Here is a 22,266-nt window from a genome sequence, read left to right on the forward strand (position 1 = left end):
ACGCCCGCTCCAGCAAGAGTCCGTGCAATATCTGGGTTCGTAAAAGAAGAGAGGAAAATAACGGGGGGGGGGGGGTGCGTGTGGCCTCCTAGGAAAAGATCTGGAAGCGCTGCGGGTGCAGACCAAGTTGCACGTGGGCGTGTGTCAGTGGGGGAGTCCAGAAAGGTGGGCTCACGTTCCAGCTGCCCTCCCGGCGCCCGAGCGAGTGTGGCTTTTGATCTTCAGCAAGTGATCGCCTTTTCCCTTTCCAGACCAAGGTAACCCCTTTGCTGGGAGAGCAGGCGAAACGGTTTCTCTGCCTCCTTTTGCCTTGGTCCCACCCCCACCCCCGAAGATTTGTGAGTAAAACGGAGAGGAGACTCCTTTCCCTCCTTCCTTAACACCCGTCCAGCCTACAGTGCTCTTGTTGAGAAAGTAAGGACTTTAGTTTTCTGGAGCATCAAGCGATTAAAAAAAAAGAGGCAGTCAGGTTAGCTTATTTGCTGCTTTCAAAGGCACAGATCCGCCTTTCCCGTCCTAATATCTTCCATTTGTGTTGGACTGCAACTCCCATGAACCCCAGCCAGTCTGCTCGTAAAGGATAGCTTTGGATTCAGCAAAATAGTGGTGCCAGGATTTACAGGGTCAAAACACCAAGTTTTGAATGGCGGAGAAAATAACATCATTTCCCATCCGCTCTTCTCTGCACCAGCTGAACTTGGGGTTCAGTTACAGGTGGAAAAAAACTGTTTTAGAATTGGGTTTACCATGTTTGAAATACTGTAGATTTCAGAAATTCCAACTACTGTACACAACACACAGGAATGTGAGTACAGTGGTGCCTCGCTTAACGAGCGCCTCGCTGAGCGATGAAATCGCTAAACGAGGGGCTCTGGGCCATCGCTGGAGCATTCGCTCAGCGATGGCCCCATGGCGTTTTTTCACTTTGCGATATTCGCTAAGCGATTCGCTTAGCGAATATCGCATAACGAAGTGGGGGAGAACAGCTGATCGGCGGTTCCAAAATGGCCGCCGGAAGGTCCGCGCCGCATTTTCGTGCCCTGCCCTCGCTTACCGAGGGCGCGAAAATGGCGGCGCTATGGAAGAACATCGCTTAACGGTGAGTTTTAAAGCCATAGGAATGCATTGAACAAAGTTCAATGCGTTTCTATGGCTTTTTAAATTCCATTTAGCGATGTTTCGCTATAGCGAAGGTTAATCCGGAACGGATTAACCTCGCTATGCGAGGCACCACTGTATGTCTATCCATGCATGTGTATTCGGATCCAGGAAAAGCTTGCAACCGATCTGCTTTTTTTTCTATTTGTCATACTGAACTAGTGCTATGACAGATTGCAAGAAATTAAAAAAAAAAAACAATAAAAAGGTACACAGCTAGTGGCTGTGAGAGGCAGCCAGCACGAGGGGTGATGGTGAATGCAGGACAAAGCCTCAAACACAATTATTTTAAAAGCCTGTATTGCCCCTTGACTGATGTACCACACAGTTTAAAAATGGATTAAAAGTTTTCCCAAGAGGATGCACACATCAAATTAAAAACACACACACACACTTGATGACCATGTGACTTTAAACCCACTTTAAAAACACTGATCCATCTACTGATTCATTTTCATAATGTAACCATGCTCCTAGCTTCATTCTTCAGGCTGTATATTTCATGCAGCAGTAAAAACTATCTCTGAAGTACACTAGTTTGGAATTATTTGGTTTTGAATCGATCGTTAGGACCCGTTAGTTTTACAAAAGACCTGCTCCAGCCGGAGATTAAAACTGCTATAACTGCTTCCGTGATAAGGATCAACAGAGCTTCCTACATTTATTGGTATTTGTTATGTGGAAAGTTAATTTTTCTATCTTCCTGAATGCACACTGTAACATGGTGAAGGGTTTCAGCATGTCCAGTGAAGCTGAGAGCAATGCCTGTAGGAGGCAAGCTCATTAGGAGCTTGGGCTGCTAGCAGGATCACAAAAGGTGGAATGGTCACAGCTGAGATTGCAGAGTAAGATGCATCCAACCTCTTCAGGGCTACCAGACAGCAGTGGTAGCTGAAGGTGATACTGGCAAAGGACTCAGCAGTGGCAACACGCAAGCTAACTTTTGCTAGTTCTGCACAGAGGTTAGCACTGATAAACCACTGCTGAACTTTCCTTACCATGAAAACCCTATGATGAGACAGTCCAAAATGAAACAAGAAATAGTGCTGGAAGATGAGACTCCCCAGTCAGAAAGAACTCAAATCAGCTACTGGGGAAAGAGAAAAGAACAATATGAATATCTCTTTTGTTTTCAGAGTTTGGAAGATGCTTTTTTTTTTTTCCTGGACACAGTGGCTATTCATGCTGGACTTGGGGATTCTCAGACATGCAGTCCCTAAAAAAGTACATTTCCCAAGCTTTGCTTATGGTCATTTCTAGCTTTTACTTCGATACAGACATAACGAAGATATGTGTATATGGCTGATATTCTGCCCAATGACTCCCTAATAAACCTTCATTTTGGCCAGTGAATACTGGAGATAACTGACATTCATTTGACATTGTAGTAGTAGATGTTAATATAATGTAATTATGTTACACTGTTTGAAAATATTGTATAATTTAAGTATGTCAAGATCTGCTACAGTTGAATAATGCAATATATACAGAATGATAGGTGAGAAGCATGGAATCACTCACATGTTTTATATTTCCCATAGTCTATTACTATTGGTCATGTTAGCTGAGGCTTGTGGGAATTGAAGTTCAAAATGATCTGAAGGGCCAACATTCTCCTACCTCCTGTCTTGATGTTTTTGGACTTCGTCTCTCATAATCCCTGTGCTGGTTAAGGCTGATGGGAGATTTTGGCCAACAGCATCTGGAAGACCACAAGTTTTCAGCTCCTGGTGTATAGCCTTAGATTCCTTTCACCAATTCAATTTCGAGTTACTGGTCTAGGAGGCAGAGGAGAAGACAGTGCTGGGTCTTTGTAGCCCAGCCCAGGTGAAGGCACTTCTCTGCCCTAAGCAAAAATATATGCTGCTATCTTCGCAGATATGGGAGAACTTACTTTTTGGACTACAGTTCCCTGTACTCCATAGACACAACAAACAATGGGATTATGAGAATTGTAGTACAAAATGTAACTCTTCATTACCATTGGAGTGATCCCAGTTCCTTATAGCCAGAAAGCTATGTATGGGTGCAATCAGATGGGCATTTGTTCCACTGTGTAGATGGGCTGATTTACAGCAATTCCAGCAATGGCTGGAATGAAGCAGCCTGCCCCCAGAATGTTCTTACCTGCACCCAAAGAGTGTTCCTATCCAGGTAAAATCATTTCGATTTGTTTCCAGTATGTGTGATTGCTGGGATTGAATCAAAACAAGCTTTCTGCTTTAATTTCCTTGCTGGTTTCAATATCCCCATATCATTAGTGGATTAAACAGACATATTAACTACTTAATGATATGGAGAAATTGGGAGATGAAATAGGGAAATTAAAAACCTTTTTAAACCAAGGTTTTAACCAGTGCTAATACACTGCATCACGTACAGATTTTTTTTAAAAGTAAAGTCTTCTTCCCAGAATCATAGAATTGCCGTAGAGTTGCAAAGGCCCTTGGAGGTCTTCTAGTCCACCCCCCTGCCCAAGGCAGGAGACCTCATACCATCCTGGACCTCATACCATCCCGGACAGATGGCTATCCAATCTTTTCTTGAAAACCTCTAGTGATGGGACACGCATAACATCGGGAGGCAAGCTGTTCCACTGCTTAATGGTCCTAATAGTTCTCACCATCAGGAACGTCCTTCTTATTGCAGGATAATAAACAATTCAAGAACCACTTGATAAGGAAAGCTTTGAACTGGGTATAAGATCTGGGAAGAAAATTACCAAAAAGTACCAGAACGGGTCTCTCCAATGGAAGCATTCACTCACCCAACATTAATGGAAAAATAAACTCTTGAAGTATGGATATTTGTTAAAAGAAGACTTAAGTATGAAATCAAGGAAAGAAGTAGAAGAACAAGCTATAATACTTGATTGGTGGACAAAAACACAAATAGACTCAAGATATACAAGGGATAAAACAATAGGTTTTTGCAAGGTACTTCTGAATGTAAAGGAAAAATGATCAAAATGTTGTATAATTATCTACGAGAACTAAAAATGCATGATGAAATAGTTAAAGAATGTATGATAAAATGGGTCCAAAATGTGGGTCACAATGTTAACTTAAAGTCATGGTCACAAATATGGGAAGACAATATTAAATTAACAAAAGCAATTAACTATAAATAAAATATGTATAAGATGTTGTACAGATGGAATATGACACCTGAAAAATTATCGAAAATATATTGAAATACCTCTAACAAATGTTGGAAATGCAAATTAAAAGAAGGTAGTTTTTATAATATGTAGTGGACCTGTTCAGAGCTTTTTGAAACTAGTCCATGAGTTTTTACAAAAGAATGTTATCCTCTATAATTCCATACGAACCTGAACTGTTTTTGTTGAATATAATACTAGATTCAATAGAAAAAGAAAAAAGATAGAATTTTATATGCCAAATACTGGAAAAAAGAAGAGACTCCAACAATAGAAATTTTTTTGAAGCATCAGAGATGGATATTTTAACTGAAATATTAAAAGACAAAGAAATAGTTTAGACTAGAAAAAGTGGGAACTTTTGTACAATTGGATGAAAGAGGAGAACATGAATGTGTTAAAGTTACGAGAAAGAAGAAATAAGGTATAATTTTAGATTTTAAAGGCTTAGAACAAAATGGCAAGATAAGTGTGAAGTAAGCTTAGTAAGAAAACATATTGGCAAAAGTAATACTGATATATATTGTTCTCTGTCACATTCTGTACTTTTTATTTATCCCAGTACCCTGTTCCAAATCCTGGTCCCTATGATTTTCCCTTACCCAATGGAAAATGAAATAAAAAATTATTTTTTTTTAAAAAAAGGAAATTCCTCCTTATTTCCAGGTTGGATCTCCCACTGATGAGTTTCCACCCATTGGTTCTTGTCCTACCCTCAGGCGCCATGGAAAATAAATTCATGCCCTCTTCCCTGTGGCAGCCCTTCAGATATCGGAAGACTGCTATCATATTTCTCCTCAGTCTTCTCTTCGTTAAGCTAAACATACCTAGTTCTTTTAGTCGTTCTTCATAGGATTTAGCTTCCAGTCCCTTTATCATCTTTGTTGCTCTTCTCTGCACCCCTTCCAGGGCCTCAGCCTCTTTTTTGTATTGTGCTGACCAGAACTGGACACAGCACTCCAAGTGTGGCCTCACCAGCATGGTATAGAGTGGTACTATCACTTCCTGTGATCTTGGCGCTATCCTCATGTTGATGCAGCCCAGGACTGTGTTGGCTTTCTTGGCAATTGCAGCACACTGCTGACTCATCCTTAGGCAGTGGTCCACCAGGACACCTAAAGCCCTCTTACAGGTACCACCTATCCTGTATCTGTGCATCTGGTTTCTAGGACCTTACTTTTCCTGCCACTGAGCTGCATCATATTGGATAAGGCTCAATGTTCAGGTCTGTCTAGATCCTTCTATCTGTCTAGATCTATCTTCCAAAGTATTAGCAAATTTCTTGTCATCAGCAAATTTGAGGAGTGCTCCTTCAATCCCCTCATCCAGTTCATTTATGAAGATGTTGAAGAGCACTGGGCCCAAGACAGAACCTTGAGGGACCCCACTGCACACTTCCCTCCATGTAGATGTGGTTTCATTGAGGACCACACATTGAGTGCAGTTGGTCAGCCAGCTGCAAATCCATCTGGTAGTTGTGCTGTCCATCCCACTTTGTTCTATTTTATGCAGAAGTAGGTTGTGGTCTACTTTATCAAATGCCTTACTGAAATCTAACTATATTATATCCACTACGTTTCCTTGGTCCACTAATTTAGTCACTTTATTAAAGAAAGCAATAAGATTTGTTTGGCATGACCTGTTCTTAACGAACCCATGCTGGAAGCAGGAGGAGACAAGAACTGGAAAGAAGATTGGAAAGAACTTTTTAATGGACAGATTGGCTTAAAAGATGTGTGCTGTTGATTCTGACTTATGGCGACGCATCTCGGTTTTCTAAGTATAAAGTACTCAGAAGTGGTTTACTAATCCCTTTTCTGGAGGTACTCTGGAGCTGTGTAGATTGCCCAAGGCCACACAGGCTGGCTTTTCTCCAGAGAACCACAATGAAGATTCAAACTCCTATTCTCCATCTCAGTGAGTTATCCAGCCAGCTTAGCTATTGGTCAAACAAAGGACAGGATAAAAAATTAAAAAAGGGGGGGGGAGAGAAGAGGAGAGAAAAATGAAAAGAACAGAGCCCAGGCATGTGTACTAAACATTAGACATTCTCTCAGCCCAATGGAAGTACAGCTTGGAAATGCTGCTTTCTGAGACTGCAACTCCCAGAACCACCAGCCAGCATAGTAACTGAGGGATTTTGGGATTTGGGTTCCCAAATAGCAACGTTTCCAAGCTCTAGGGGGAATGGCTGCTGGATGATAGCTGGGCAAAGGGAAAGGGTGGTGGAATTGGCTTCTTGGGTGTTCTGATGGTGGTCTAGCTTTCCTTTTCCTCCTCCTTCCTCAGCCTGCCCTATAATAGATAAGACCTGGGGAATGGCAAAGCCCAGCAGAACAGGCTTCTCTGGAGGGCAACTTAATTTAATATCCAGGACCACATCCAGCATTTTCCTTGTGCGTGTGGAAGCACAATCTGTAGCCCTGCTTCTAGATGAAGGCCAGCATTACTGCATGGGCCCTAGTAGGAAACTATGTACAGTATGACTGTATTATAGGCTGGGGACTGCCATCTGTGCTGGCACCACACGCTCGGGTTTTATGGCGCATTGAGAAGCCACCTGGGTGTCTGCACCACAGAACAACCGACTGTTCACATTTCACAATGTGGACCTTGTTTTTGTTTCCCTGCTGAAAACAGGGAAAGAGGCAACAAATGAGAACATGACATCTGTGTATGTGCACACACAACTGAAGAGCAGATAACATTGAGGGTGGGAGAAAGAAACTGCTTGCACCTGGATCATATGTTGCACCAGTGCTCTTGCGGTCTTTATCCGTTATACAGGAATCTGCAGTATATATGTACTAGGATTGCCAGTTTGTTACTGCACACAGTAATTTTCTGACTTCTTTATGTATAAATGCATATAAATATCTGACACCTCCTGTCACACAACATGCTAGTCTTGCTCATACGTGTGTGCAGCTGACACTTGCGTGAATTCGTACATGCAAAATGTTCTAAGAAAGCATTGTTTAGATACATTTGCATCATGTACAGTATATCCCCAGAGGACCACACAGCAGCCTCCTTTTCTCTACGTTCACTACAGGAAGTGGGCCCAAGATAGCTATGGAACCCTAGTCCGCATAAGAATAATGTAGGTATCTGTAGGTGTGGGTCTGTCACCTGGAACTCTCAGAATTCTGCCTGCAGAATTCCTGGACAAGTCTGGGTGTTGAGAGTCCCCCCCCCCCAAAAAAAATCTGTATGGCACATGCCTATTGCTGCACCTCAAATTTAGATCCCAAATCTTTCAAATTAGCTGAGTTTTGGTTCTTTGTTTGAGCCAGAAACAATCCCATTGTCCTTCCAGACTGAAGGAAACTGCCAGCAGGGAGTTGTCACTGCCCAGGGAACATCCAAAGGTGTTCTCAATGCTCACATTCTTTGGGAGGCCCCTTCTATGGAAGGCTCCTTCTGGGAATTCACCCAAGTGATGGAGACTGAAAAAACAAGACAAGAATTCCATTTCAAATTTGAAATCTTGCCACTTTGCATCCCGGTTTCCAAGATGGGGCTTTCAGCTGTCTTCTGCACATGGCACACCAAGAGCATGTACTGTATGCTCAGCTGGCACATGCTCTCACAGCCCCATGCTGCATGCTTTTGCTTGCTTCTCAGCATGCCCGGCCTCAATAGATATATTTCTTGCTCATGCCTCTCCTGTCTTTCTGGACTATGGCTTGTGCAGAGAGAGCCCTTGGGCTCTGCTGACTTGTAACATATGGTCCTGTTCTTGTCTGACCACTCTCAGTAGTCATGTGGTTTGTAGAGTCCAGTGAACACAGTAAAACACAAAGCAGGATGACTCAGATGGGGATATGTTGGGTGTGAGACAGGAGGCGAGAGGGATATCCCACTCGCTGGAGAGCCGTCCCTCCTCCACATCAAAGATAAGGAAACACAAACCCAGCCAACATCAGCACCCACAAAGACACAGCAGTGAGGGACAGAAGCAGATGGGCTGAGAAAAGAGATGCAAAGAATGACGTTAGGGGGGGCTCAGGGAGAAAGGAGGGAAAGGAGAGGAAGAAGAGGATGGAGTTTGAGGCAGGGACAGCAGAGATTAAAAAGGAAGCAAGAGCAGTTACCACCAGGGTGGATGGATGGGTGTGGATGGAGGATCCCTGGACTGGGTCATGGGAGAGACTAAGAGTGCCCAAGGAAGAGGCTGATTATAGAAGGAGAAGAGAGATCCCACCCAGACCCTCATATTGGGGAGAAGCTAAGGCGAGAGAGTGGAGAAGGAGACTGAGAGAGGAGAAAGAGAGAGTGGAGAGAGAAAGGAAAGAAAGACTAGAATGGAGGCTAAGCGATATGAGGAGGAAGGGTTACAGGGAGGGCCTTGGAAGGATCCAGCACCAGAGGGGCACCCCCTGTGGAATGACAACAGGGATGATGAGACCATGCCCCTCTTGGAAGGTTAGACGGGACAGACCGTAGCAGACAACATCTTTACAGATTGGCCAGGTCCTTGGAATGCCAGCGGTAGAAACCCGTTCCTGTTTGAAGATTGGAAGCCCCTTCGAGACCCATTGGCAGAAGGAGAAAAACATCCGAATCATGTTATAGACACTTGTTATTTGTTAAATACACCAATAAATATTTCACCTGGTTTGAAACAACAAAAATCTACTGATTTCTTTGAAGCAAAAAATGGAGCCGAAAGTCGAACCCTCACATTGGGATCATGCACATCCCCACCTCACAGCCCATTTCTCTGCATGGGGTTTAGTTGTAGCTCTCCAAAGAAGCCTGCGTACATTCTGCCTCTTTTGTTAATTCAGATTTAAAACCCACCCAAGGGCCATGGATGAATTACAGTATTTTGTAGCACCCAAAGGAATTTCCCAGTGTGAACTCCAAAGAGTTGTCCCTATATGCCTAGAGCCAGAGGTAACTGGTCCATCTGAGTGAATGGGGTGCTGCCCCCCCCCCTCAGCCTCAGGTGATGCCTCACCAACCTATTCCTGCCTGATCCTTTATTACAGCTCTGTGCATTCAGCAGGAAGGAAAACGCAGTCTCAAAAGTCACAGAGTCTCAAAACCGCTGTGAGTGTGCGGGGGAGGAAGGGAGAAGATGTACGCAGCTGCAGGTAGCAGCAAACTATCCCTTTGGCTTCCACTCACCACTGGCTGCTGTGACTTCCCACCCCATTACCAACCGCAGTAGGCACCAGATGCCGCCGCCTGGCAATACCGAATCTTATTCACCTGGTTTTCCCAGTTCCCAATAGTAACAGCATTCCCAGGCTGATAGAATTCAAGAGAAGCGGAACACATTGATTCTCTTTAAGGTCAATCTATTCAAGTTAATTTCTTGGGCCCTAATTCCCTATCCTGATTTGGGAAAAGTTTCTCATCCCAGTACTGGCTGGGGTGAATGGCATGGCAGCAGTTGGCCAAACAGGGTACAGTGGGACTGTGGTATCCACAGGGGAACAATTTCAAGCCGCGCTCCCTGCAGATTCAAAAATGCAGACGTATTGAATGCTATACATTGCATGGTGTCTGACTCTCTTTAGTGGTCATTTCTGGTAAATACACCTTGGAAATACATATATATATATATATATTTTAAAATATGTATATTATTTTCAGGCAGTGGATAAGTGAATCAGTGGATACTGATCCTGTGGTGGTGGTGGGGCGATACTGTATAATCATAGGAATACACTGTGGTCCATCTAGCCCAGTCCTAGCAGGAGGATTTTAGGGAGGATTCTTTCCTTTCCCTCTCTGGAGACACCATGGACTAAATCCAGGACCTTCTGTGGCGTCTCCCCCGATCAGCTGTCTTACCAACTGGGCCATTGGCTAATGCTGGCTGGTAGATTCTGAATTCCAGATCCTGAACACAGATGTCATTTCCAAATTCTGGATAAGGATTGCAACTATCCTTGTATTGAGCTGCCTTACAGGGCTGTTGCAAGGTTAACAAACATCATGTCTATGAAGTGGCTCTGGGCAGGTTAAAAATGCAATGAAAATACTAAAGCAAATGAAGATTGAAGTGTTCAAAGGCTGAGAGGTTTGCTGGCCTGGGCCTATTTTGAACCCCAGCCCATGGAAGCATGCCGATCCTTTCCATGCAGAGAGCATGAGTTCAGGCACATTTCTTGTTCGGAGCACATTGTTACAAAGGACTCTTTTATCTAGGGAAGGAATGGCAGGCACAGTTCTTTGGCCACGGGCACCTGCCTGTCACTGCCCCTTGCTGTCATACCGCTGCCTGGCTCCATGTCAGCTCATAGTAAACTAATCCTGGTTGACAACCAGACCTAACGGGTGAAACTACCACAGGAAAGAGCAGTTATTCAGAATTTGTGGCGGGGGTGGGGGGAGAGCCAGGAAAAAGACAGCAGGGGTGGACATCCTCAGCCGTGCCTCTTTTTTCATTTTTTCCTCCAGTGCTGCGTTGTCCCATGATCTGACTCTTTAGGCCAGCCATTTGACCTGACACTCTCTTGTGGTGTTAGATTACAGCCCCCTATAATCCCCACGCAGCATGTCTGAGAATGCTGGGGTTGTGGTCTGAGAATTGCTGGAGGGTGGCTGGATGGGTTGAAACACTTTACATGTTCCCCACTATTTCCAGGGCCTTTATGATTCTTTGTTCCTTTTCTCTTCCTTGGTCACTAGATTCTGCTGTTTTCCCCAGGAAAACTGGGGATGCTGGCCCCTGATCCCCCACATTTCTAACAGTGAGCCCTTCCCCATGGTCTTTTAATAACTCCCTCCTGAAAGGATAGGTGGTCCTGATGTCTGTGCAGATTGCCTTCTACTCACCTTAACTGTTCTGTGTTCCCCAAGCATCAAGGGTATGTCTATAAGGTGTATTTAGACTTTACAAGGGAGGAGATGGGGTAGCAGACTGGATATAACCAGATGTGTTGCTGGTGACACCCTTGTGTTGCCTGTAGTGCCCCCAACCACAGTGGGCACCTGCTACCACTGCCCAGCATGACCTTGTATGTGGCTTTCCTTTCCCAGGACAGAATTCAGGAGAACAAGGTGACTGATATTCATTACTCTCTATGGTTAATATTCCCCTAGGTTCAGTGTGAACAAGCCTACTCAAAATGTGAATTCGCACCTCAGCCACGCAGAGAACACACCATGCATCAGAAGTGGGCTCAGCTATAGGCTGCAAAACGCCTGTGCTATCATATGGGGGCAGGCAGGCAAGGTGGGTGAGTTGGGGGTGGGTGGAATTCCCCTCCTCCACGGAATCCACTGAGGAACCCACAACCAAGCAAAACTGGAAGGAGCTAGAAGTCTACATCTAGTTTCTCCAAAAACTTGTTCAGGATAAAAATGAGGAGAGAGGAAGACATGCCTCTCTCTCTCCCCCCCCCCCCCCCACTTTTCATGATCTTTTTAAAATGGGCATTGGGGAGTGGTGGCACAAAATTGTACGGAATGATGCACGTTAGCCACACCTGCCTAATGCATTTGTTAGCCTTTAAGGTGTCATAGAACACTTTATTATTTTTGCTACAACAAATCAAAAGTTGATGATCTCCATGGATGCTGTTACTCAGGAGTCCAGGCCCGGTCCTTTTACAGTCCCCCAGTCTATGACAAACCACTCTCCTTCTTGCTGAGGGCATGAGACTCTTCAAGCTCTCAGCCCCTTGTCTCTCCCAGGATCCAACGACTGTCCTGTTTGTCTCCATGTTGAAAGAAGCCAAATGTGTTGGCTGCCCCTCACCTCCCCGCCTTTGTAAGCCAGAGTCCATGCTTGGAAGAACTGAGAATGAAAGGGGCTGGGACAGGAATCTGGACCTTTATTGCCAAGGCAACCATATCCATGGCAACGGGCCAACCAATCAGTCACTTCCCCAGCACATCTGGCAGTTCTGGTTGATTAAAAAGAAATAAGGAGGGGCAAGACTAGAAGGGAAGACTGATAAGCATGCTCCCCATCTGTAACTGAGAAAAGAAAGCACTTTCTGAAAGGGTGACACAAGACAGTGGGAGACGGAGTAGGAGGAACAAAAACTTAGTAGTAGAACACAGGTTTGGCATACAGAAGGCTGCAGGTTCCATTCCTGTACTCTCCAATTAAAAATAATGATCTTACATAGCAAGCTGTTCTGGACCTGCCATTAAAACAGAACGAGGTGGTTGCCCTGGGTGGCACGTACTGGCTAGGAGGTGGCAAGGAGGGAGCTGTGTGTTGTACTGGTTGTCCTGCACCCCTGCTCCATCCAGTTACAATGAAGGAGCAAGTTTGCCATTTCCAGTGCTGAAGAAAAATCCAGATGTTGGTGCAGCTGGATTTTGTAAGCATTTCAGGTCTTGGGGCAGGCCTGATAGCAAGGCTGAGGGTGCAATCAGAGAATTATGGCATGGTCGAATGCAGGCTATTTTCCATCAATCAGATGTACAGGAGATCACTGCTCCTTGCCCAAATTGGAGCTCTTTGGTCCATGATAGGGCTGTCCCCTCTTTTTCTGAGCTAGGCTGAAGTGATTCATGTATGGACAGAAAAGTTGATTTAAAGGCGATCACTTCCAGCAAAATGACCCTTTCCAGTGCAATGAGATCTGATTTCTATCTGATCATACCCTGGGCTAGACAAACTAACAGTCTGATTCATTAATATTCATTAATGAGTCAGCTTCATTTTGTGACACTGACCCCAGCTGTCCAAGCCTACCATCCCATAAGATATAGCAGATAAGAAGGGACAGGACTGGCCACAGACCATCTGGTTCTCCTGGCCATTTCTTTCTCTTAAGAGAACAGAGCTATATCTGACCCACAGCCTATTTCCTAACATGCCCCTTCAAACAGTGCAGCAGAGGAATCACCTGGTGATCCAGCTGGTTTCTGTACATCGGATGGGAGGGGCAGAGTGAGAATCCTTCCCTTTGCCTCTGGCAGCAAAATGTCCTGAGTCAGCCCCATTGTCAAGTGATGGTAAATTCTAGCTATGCAACCCTTTCCTGGCTTTTGGTTCCTTTTGAAAGGAGGGCACAAGAAGCTTATAGAATTTTTATATCTCTATTTCTTTACCAATATACAGTTTGCACAGAGGCGGGGCTCAGCGTAAGCACTCCCAACAGGGAGCCAAAGTCTGTTGCTCCCAAATTAGGTCTTGAGGGAAGCAGCCAGCCAGCCAGCCTCTTGAGAGGCTGTTAGCTTTTCTGAATGCAACAGTTTCCATTCCGTGAAACTGCTTGAATCAAAGATCTAGCTTCGATCCGCTTTTATGTCCTCCTGCAGGCAGCCCAGATTACAACATCCTCAGCCAAGAAGTGGGGGCAGGGGAGTTGTAGGCACCTTTCAGGTATTTCCTAGTCATTGCTAAGGCCGGCTCTTGAGAGTAATTTGGCCAATCTGTATCGTTCCCATGGCAACATACTGCTTTGAGTAGTGCAATAGCAGAGCTAGAGTCAGCAGGGATGGAGCTCCAGACCTATCTGAATAGCAGAGATGGAAATCCTATCCCCACCTCCACCCTGCCCTTTCCTGTTGCCTCTGCAGTCCTCAAAGGAGAGGGATGAATATTCCCAGCAATAGTATATGGTTGTGAGTGATCCCTGTTGTGATGCAAAATCTTTGGAAGTGATTGATCTTGGGTGTGCCGTTAAGATCTATTAGCTTTACAAAAGAGCTGCTCCTAAGGAAAAGAAAGCTTGTTCTTTCAAGAAAGGAAAATGAATCGCACTGAGACATTCCTAACATTCATCAATAGATTCATCCCTAGATATCAGTCCCATCTCTATTTTGGTGCCCTAGGACAAAGCGCTAGTTGCCCTGCCCTAGTTATGGCCCGGTCATGTGCATACAGTGGTGCCTCGCTAGACGATGATAATCCATTCCACTGAAATCGCTGTTCAGCGAAATCATTGTCTAGCGAAAAGCATTTCCCTATTGGAATGCTTTGAAACTTGTTTAATGCATTCCAATGGGGAAGAATCGTCGTCTAGCGAAGATCGGCCATAGGAAAGCCGCTTTGTGAACCGCCGATCAGCTATTTAAATCACAGTCTTCCGAAGCTTAGGTCCCGAAAACACCTGTTTTGCGAGCGCGGAGGAAGCTGTAAAAATCGTTGTCTAGCGAAAATTGGTTTGCGAAGCAGGGACCAAACATTGTCCAGCGAAATTCCCCCATAGGAATCATTGTTTTGCGAATTGCTATAGCGATCGCAAAAAGTCAATGTCTAGCGAAAAAACTGTCATGCGGGGTAACTGTCTAGCGAGGCACCACTGTAAAGTCATGTACAGACATCATGGGTCAGTGGACAGAGGCATGATGAAAACCTGCACGTGTCTGAGAATACAAGCTCTTGCAACCTTGCCAGGAAAGAACTCTAGGAGAGAGGTTCAGGGATTTAGAAGGAGCAGGTGGATTGGGGCAGGGCAAACACAAGGCTGACTTGCTACATATTGAAGCTGGAGAAGCACATAACAGAAAAGGACTGGATCAGACAAAAAGGATCTCTAATCCAGCATCCTGTCCTCACAGTGGCTAATGGTAACCCTGGAAAAACATGATGTGAGCGCAAGAGCATCTCTGTCGAGTGCATGTTGACTTGTAGTTTGTATTCAGAAACATACTGCCTCTGATACTGCAGGGAATATATAGCCGTCATGCTTTGCAGCCCTTGATAGTTTTCTCCTCCAAGTAATACCCATTAGTGTTGAAATAGCTCCCACCTGATGGCACAAAGCCATCTGAAATCAGTGAAGTAGTTTTCACTGTCATCTACATTCTACAGAACCAACCCCCTCCCTCGTGTAAGATAATTAAGACCAGGTATATCTCTGTACCACTGATTTTGTGGGGTTCTGGGAAAGATTCCCAGGACTTTTTGTGATACTGTGTCCTGAAACTATGAAAGGGACTTGCCTTGGATCACTCACAGCTTTATTGGCCCTCCCCCCAAATATTGTGAACCTTCTGAGTAAGAACCTGAGTAAGAACCTGCTTGTTTATTCAGATTGACCATAAATCTAATTGGACAGTAGACAAGGAAAGAAATATGCTCTTATTTCTCAGCATGCCCAGCTTCACTGACACAGACTGCCTGTCTTGCAAGACGGCAGGCAGTTGTACTGATCTATAGCAATAAACCAGTTTTAGCAGTTTTCATTTCCACCAGGAGCAGGTGTTTCATAAAGCTAATGGATCCTAATTGCTCATTCAAGAGGAAGCAAACCACAGTACTCTGTGTTACAAAAAGAATCACTCACAACAAAATAATGTAGATGAAAAAAAATTCCCCCTTAAATTCTCTGAGGTTTGCTCATAGGCTCCGAGGAAACAGGGAGAGCTACAGTACCGGCAAATAATATAATGTTCCTGCTAACTGAGAAGTCCTAGTGCTTTGACTCTCTGTCTTAATTCCACACTACACACTACTCAAAGTACACCAACAGTACTTGGTATGTTATTTCTGAAGAGTTTCTTTTTGCATCAGTCATTATGCTGGGCTGTTATCTGATTATTACTGTTGCTCAGAAGTGATCAGCTTCATATTTTAAGCAATGTGTTGCTTTTTCCTTGCCACTTCACAAGAAAAAGAAACATGATCTCTATTTCCCACTAGTGGTCAGTTCTGATACTGCACCTCAAGGTTAATACAAAATTTTAAAAACATAAACATTTCTCTTGCTGCTTAAGACTTATGCCGTTTAGGACCTAGGCCAGGACAATGGCACAAAACTCAAAAACGTCCAACAAAGAGCTCTTAAAATGCTTTAAAATACTGGAAAATTAAAATTTCAAAGATACTAGGAAACATTGGTCATTATCATAAAAACCATGGCTTCATAACTGCTGGTTATGTTATTCTGGAAACATGCTACCCTTAAAAACAAGTAGTTACAGGTAATAGGCAACTGCATCACTTGTATCTCATTACTGAAAAGCTCTGCATTGAAGGCTACCTTTATTTATTGTACCATAGCAAAGCCTACAGAAAACACACCAAAAGATGGAGAATCGTGGCTGAATTAGTTTCAGCCCTGGGAAGGAGACACAAGGGAAACAGTTGCATTTATTTCAGTGTACATTGAACACCTATCCACAGATACACCCTTGTGCAGCTTCATTTTTATCTATGCCTTGGCTCAGAAACAGAGGGATGAGAGACAAGACTTGGCAGTGCAGAAAGACTCTGCTTCCAGCAAATGATACTTTATTGATAGGTGGATCTGTTGCTTGCTTAAGGGTGAAACAGTGCCATCCATTTGTGTAGGCTTGATTCATCCAGGGAAGGATGTAGTCCTTCAGTTCCATTCCCTTTGGCTGAAAAAGGGTTCCAAGTTTTACTCTGTGCCCAAATCATGTCTCCCTTCTCAGATCCAATCTGGAAAAGTTACTTTGTCAACTCTAGTTCCTAGCATTCCCCATGTCATCTTTGTTTCCCAAGTTCTATTTCTGCTTTGAGAGCCCAATGTACCTGGTTGTGCTCCTGTGGGGTCTGCAATCCAAGAATGTCTGGAGGCTCACAAGTTGCCCACCTCTTTGTTACCTAAAGGCACATCCCACATGCTGGGCTACAGGCAAGACCTCAACTTTTATTCTGAGATCAGTTTCCCTCCTCACCCTCCCGATTTTTTGTCTCATGAAGCTAAAATGCAACGAAGCCATCAGGCAAAAAGGTTCAGTGCTGGCTTAGTTATGGAACAGGTTATTAACAGTACTTTTTGTGCTGCTGCAAAAGGTGGAGGAGGCCATTAGCTCTGATGTTTTTGCAAAAGAATTCATGGAAGGGTCTAATCAATCATGCCGGTGAGACATGACCACTAATGGAACCTTCATGTACGGAAGCAACCCTATAATATATACTAATAGCAAACTCATTCTCTAGCCAAAATGGCACCATGCATGCGCAAGTGGGATGTATCAGCACGTAATAGAAACCCCATGGTATGCAGAATATAAAAAAGAATTGTAAGGAAGGAAAAATCTAAAGGGTGTTGGAGTGGGGGGGACTTTAAAACAGTTTAATGAGGAAACAACATAATCCTTGGTTATGGAAAGCTGACTCTTGTGAGGTGGGGATACTGGGTGGGGGAGGGAATGGATCGCAGTGTCTTGAAAAAAAGGTGGATGGAACTGATAGCTGATGTATTCCATGCTGCAACATTTTACTGTAGGTCTCATTTGCATCCTCCTGAAGATGAGGTCCTGGGAACAAATAGAATGGGAAACACTATGATTCGGATAGCTTTCTTGTGGGCAGACAAAAGCCTTTAGGTAGTTGCCTTGTACTGTGCTGCTTATTCTTTGTTTATTGAGTTGCAGCCACTCTCTAGGGCTCTAGACAGACGTCATTCCAGCTCAACCTGGAGAGACTTAAATAGACTTGCTCTTGGACACAGTCACAGAGTAATCCAGAAGGGAATGAGAAATCACTTTTGAGTATTCTATAACTAGGAAACTCTGGAAAGGTAGCCACAAGTCAAAATCAACTTGAAGGCACATAATTATTATTAATCTCCTTACCAACCCAGTGACTGTGTGGCCAGTTCTCAAACTAGGCAAGAGAGTAATTCAACTCCATTTCCAATTTAATCCAATTTATTAAAGAGCCAAACAGTGAGACACTGAGAAATTATCAGTTGCTTTTAAAATAATCAAACCAACCCTTAGCTAATTAAACCTATCAAGATCCTGGGTCTCTTTGGCAATACTTGAGGCTGGTCATCTTTCATTTGCTAACGTATAAGGGAGTTCCTCTCTCCTGTTACATTTACAGGCTTTTTTCCAATGCGCTCAAGTTCTCACTGTATCCTCACAACAATCCTGCGAGTTAGGCCAAGTTGAAAATGTATGATTCCTCAGGCTAACTCAGTGAATTTCATGACCAAGTACTGTAGACATTTGAATCCAAGTCTCCTACATCCTAGTCCTACACTCTGACCAGCTATACCACACTGATCTTTAATGACTTCAACAGACTCTCAGTACAGAGTGGCTGCTTGGAAGGACAATGCATTTTGGAGAGCAAGAATAGGGCTTTTTAAAATGAAGGTTCTTAAAAACCACTATACTGACAAAAATGTTTTAATCAGTATATTCCAATGGCCGTTTGGAGATCTAGTGTGTTCTTTGGCTTCCAGGCTGTCACATGGAAGATGAAACTGGATTTTTTTATGGTACTGCAGGCAAACTCAGAATTGTGAAGTTAAGAGTTCTGGAATCCTGGATTTGAATATCTGCAGTTGATCTTGGTTGAGGCTGAAAGTACTGAGACCAGAAGAGCTAAGGTTAGCTGGCAGCAGGGAAGCTGGTGCTGTGGAAATTTTGGAGTGGTGGATGTTGGTACTGGAGGAAATGATGAAGGAAAAGGAGTTTTCTAAAAGAATGAATGTTTATGGTTTAAGTCAGGCCTATGGATGGTGCGGCCCTTTAGATGTTGGATCACAGTTCTCATGATCTCTCACTGATAACTTTGCTGGCTAAAGCATGTTGACAAGTTCTCCGGCAGGCCTGTCTTATGTATCCTGAGCAGCTTGTGCTGGAAGACTCAATGAGTTCAAGAGCAAGGAAGGGCAATGTACTGGAACTAAAGCCGCCTAGAGTGGTCGAAATGACTAGATAGGCGGGGTATAAATACAATTACTACTACTACTACTACTACTACTACTACTACTACTACTACTACTACTACTACTACTACTACTACTAATAATAATAATAATAATAATAATAATAATAATAATAATACTACTAATACTAATACTACTAATACTAATACTACTAATACTAATAATACTAATAATACTAATAATACTAATAATACTAATACTAATACTAATACTAATACTAATAATAATAATAATAATAATAATAATAATAATAATAATAATAATAATAATAATAATAATAATAATAATAATAATAATAATAATAATAATAATAATAATAATAATGTACAAAATTGTGATGCAAGATGGTGTATGTGAAGCACTGTGCCTCTGATCACAGAACAAAACTCTCCTGGTCCCACCCATGAGTTTTAGGCAGCCTAATTTAGGAGAGGAAGGCTTTTCGTTTTTGCCAATGTTAATCAAGTGTAGAGATCTACTAGTGGTGTCTGACCTACCTTCTGCACTGGAATATTACATGGGAGGGAAGGCTTTATTGTATGCTAGCAAATGTATGCAGTTTTGCTAGAAAGTTGGAGTCCACTGTCCTGAACTGCATTTACCCTGACTATCTCTTTACACTGTCCCAATACCCTTCCTATTCTGCTCATCTGCCCATTTATAGTGGTCTTTCTCTCTATCCTGGTACTCATTTAACTTATACCAGCTTTGGCTGGGTTGATACTGGCATGATAGTGTTCTCCTCCTCCTCCTCCCCCCTCTCTCTTTCTTTTGTCTTTCTCTCTCCATCCACCTCTGTGCCCCTTCAGCCTTTCCTTCTACTGCCTCTTCAGTCTGCTCTTACTAGGCACCAGCCAATATCTCTTCTGAAGGGTTGCCATACTCTGGTTCTCCAAATCCGGATAGCCACACTTGAAAATTATGCACATTATTTGCTCATTACATAAATCATATTCCAGGCCATGAAAGGATTTATGAGCATATGAGCATGCACTTTCACATAAATTTATTTCCTTTCAAAAAGCCAATGAATAGTGCAAGCCTGTACAAGTTTACTTAGAAGAAAGTACCACTGAATCAAATGCTGTGTACCCATAGATAAGGGAATATAGCATCCATTCACAGTTGCAGGCTGTCACTTTAATCCTGTAATAGCAATGGCATTTAGCATTGTTTGCTAGTCAGGATTTGTGTCCATAACACTGCAGAGATCTGTGGATCACTCTTCTGTTTTTAATCTTTGTTGTCAATCACAACTTTTGACTTCACTCTTTGACTAAAGGCACTGAAATGCAGTCTCTTGTAAAACAATAGGGCAGACTAGTGACTGAAACTTTTGTTTCATCCTACAGAAGTCAGGTATATTGACAGCTGCATCAGCTTCATATCACTTCAATTCTTATGACTCTATTATACAAGCAACATGGAGTTTATAGTTTGTTGAGGTACTTAATACTGTACACTAATAACCATGTGCTTTCAAGTCAATTCTGACTGATGGTGACCTTTTCCAGGCAAAAAATACACAGATATGGTTTGCCGTTCCGTCTTCTGGAGATGCCTCCGGACAGTGCAGCTTGCCCAAGGCTACATAGTCTGGCTCTGGAGGCACAGTAGGAAATCGAACTCCCAACTTCTGGCTCTGCAGTCAGATGCCTAAACCACTGAGCTATCCAGCCAGCTGGTGGGCTAATTAGCATTGAAGTGACTTCCTCCTAGGAAGTTGTAGTCCACTGTCCTGAGCTACATTTACTCTGAGTCTCTGTCTACACTACAGAATTAAACTAATCTCTCACTCCCTCTCTTCTCAAGGTACCTTCATATCTTCTAAATGTCTCATCAAAGTCCTAATCCCAAGATTCCTTGGGATGGAGCCATGAAGACTGAAATGGTCTAAAAGTGTTCATTATTTGGTGCAGATACACTTCCTCTCTTTTGCAACTGAAGCCTGGGAATCCAGGCAATTAAAATGTATATAATGTAGCATGGCTAGAATTTAGACAAAATCCAGCCAACAGGGCAATACAGCAAAACCATCCAAGTGGCCAATATTTTTAGGAACAAGCAAGGTTTACTAGGCAACTGGATTAAACCAAAAGAGGGATCTCTTTTTTTGCTTCAGCAGAAACAAAGTCACCCTGGCACATCAGAAATGAAACTGTAAATAAGCTGCCCACCTGAAATCAACTGCAAGAACTAAAGCTTGAGGTTTCCTGCTTTTGAAGAAATCCCTGCTTAAACAAACCTCTTATTCCTGATGAGACCTGTGTCTGCCACCTAGTGAGTGAACTGATGATACTGCAGATGACAAAGATAATTTAATTAATTAAAAACAATTAGTAATCCGTTTTATAAATGAAACAATTCAAGGATGAACACTCTCAGGGTCCCTTTAATACACACCCCAGGATTCAAGTCTTTGACCTATGGCAGTAAATATATCTAATTTATGTTTCTCTTTTAACGTGGTCCTTCTGTTCCAAGGATCCGGAGTAGATATCAGTATCCATCTAAAACAGAGGCAAAAAAAACTATTTGTTTTTATGGGGTATAGCTGTGGCTCCTGTATGATTTGAGTGACCTTGTTGGGCTTGCAAATTTTGGGAGTTGTTATTTTTAAACGGCAACTTTTTGAGCTCTGAACTGTAACCTACTGTAACCAATATCAGATAAAGACTTGACATGTACATTAAATGGAGGAGAGCAACTTGTTTGAATGGGATTAGGTGCCATTAGGAAGGGTTTTTGAGCAGTTTCTTAACATGGGTTGGAAGTAAATAGAAAGATATTTTTTTTCTCAGCTGTTGAAACATGTCAGGAATAAAAAACAAGCTGTGTAGCTGTGTCTTTCAACCCCCAAAATGACCTTCTTTTTGGACCATAGATCTTCCTCCTACCCATCAAAGAATATTCGGAAGTATTTATCATGTGGATCAGAGATAGCTTCATTGCCAGTTTCCACATAATTCCATGGGTGGCTTTCTAGAATGTGGGAGACTCACAACACTATAACTCTGACACCATCATGAATACGCCAACCTTTGAATAGGAACAGGGATTCAGGTACCTGGGGATGCTGTGATTTCCTATCCCCTGAGTTACTGCCTGTCTGTCTCAGTTTCCCTTGTGCAAGTGGTATTTACCTATCACACAGGTGAGGATTGATGAGGATAAAGCTAAGCAACGTTAAGAAGAACCCTGTTTGCTTAGTATAAAGTTTTTTTCCAGAATGCCATCCAGTTCCTCACAGTCATCAACCTGTTGCCTATAGGAAGACCATAGTCAGGACCATGAAAGCGACAGTCATCTTTTCTTGTGGTTCCCTCAGTGACTGGTCCTCACTGGCACACTGCCAGTGAGGATGTTAGC

The 22,266-nt window shown here is 43.2% G+C and overlaps 1 long non-coding RNA gene across 1 annotated transcript; it reads left to right on the forward strand.

The window, feature by feature from the left end:
• Positions 1-149: 149 nt before the first annotated feature.
• On the forward strand, positions 150-9,220 carry LOC144583678 (uncharacterized). The gene is made up of 2 exons (XR_013537604.1): positions 150-257; positions 3,808-9,220. It is a non-coding gene; the product is annotated as an uncharacterized LOC144583678 (long non-coding RNA).
• The last annotated feature ends 13,046 nt before the right edge of the window (positions 9,221-22,266 follow it).

The sequence above is a fragment of the Pogona vitticeps genome, chromosome 6 (genome assembly GCF_051106095.1).
Source record: "Pogona vitticeps strain Pit_001003342236 chromosome 6, PviZW2.1, whole genome shotgun sequence".
NCBI lineage: Eukaryota > Metazoa > Chordata > Lepidosauria > Squamata > Agamidae > Pogona > Pogona vitticeps.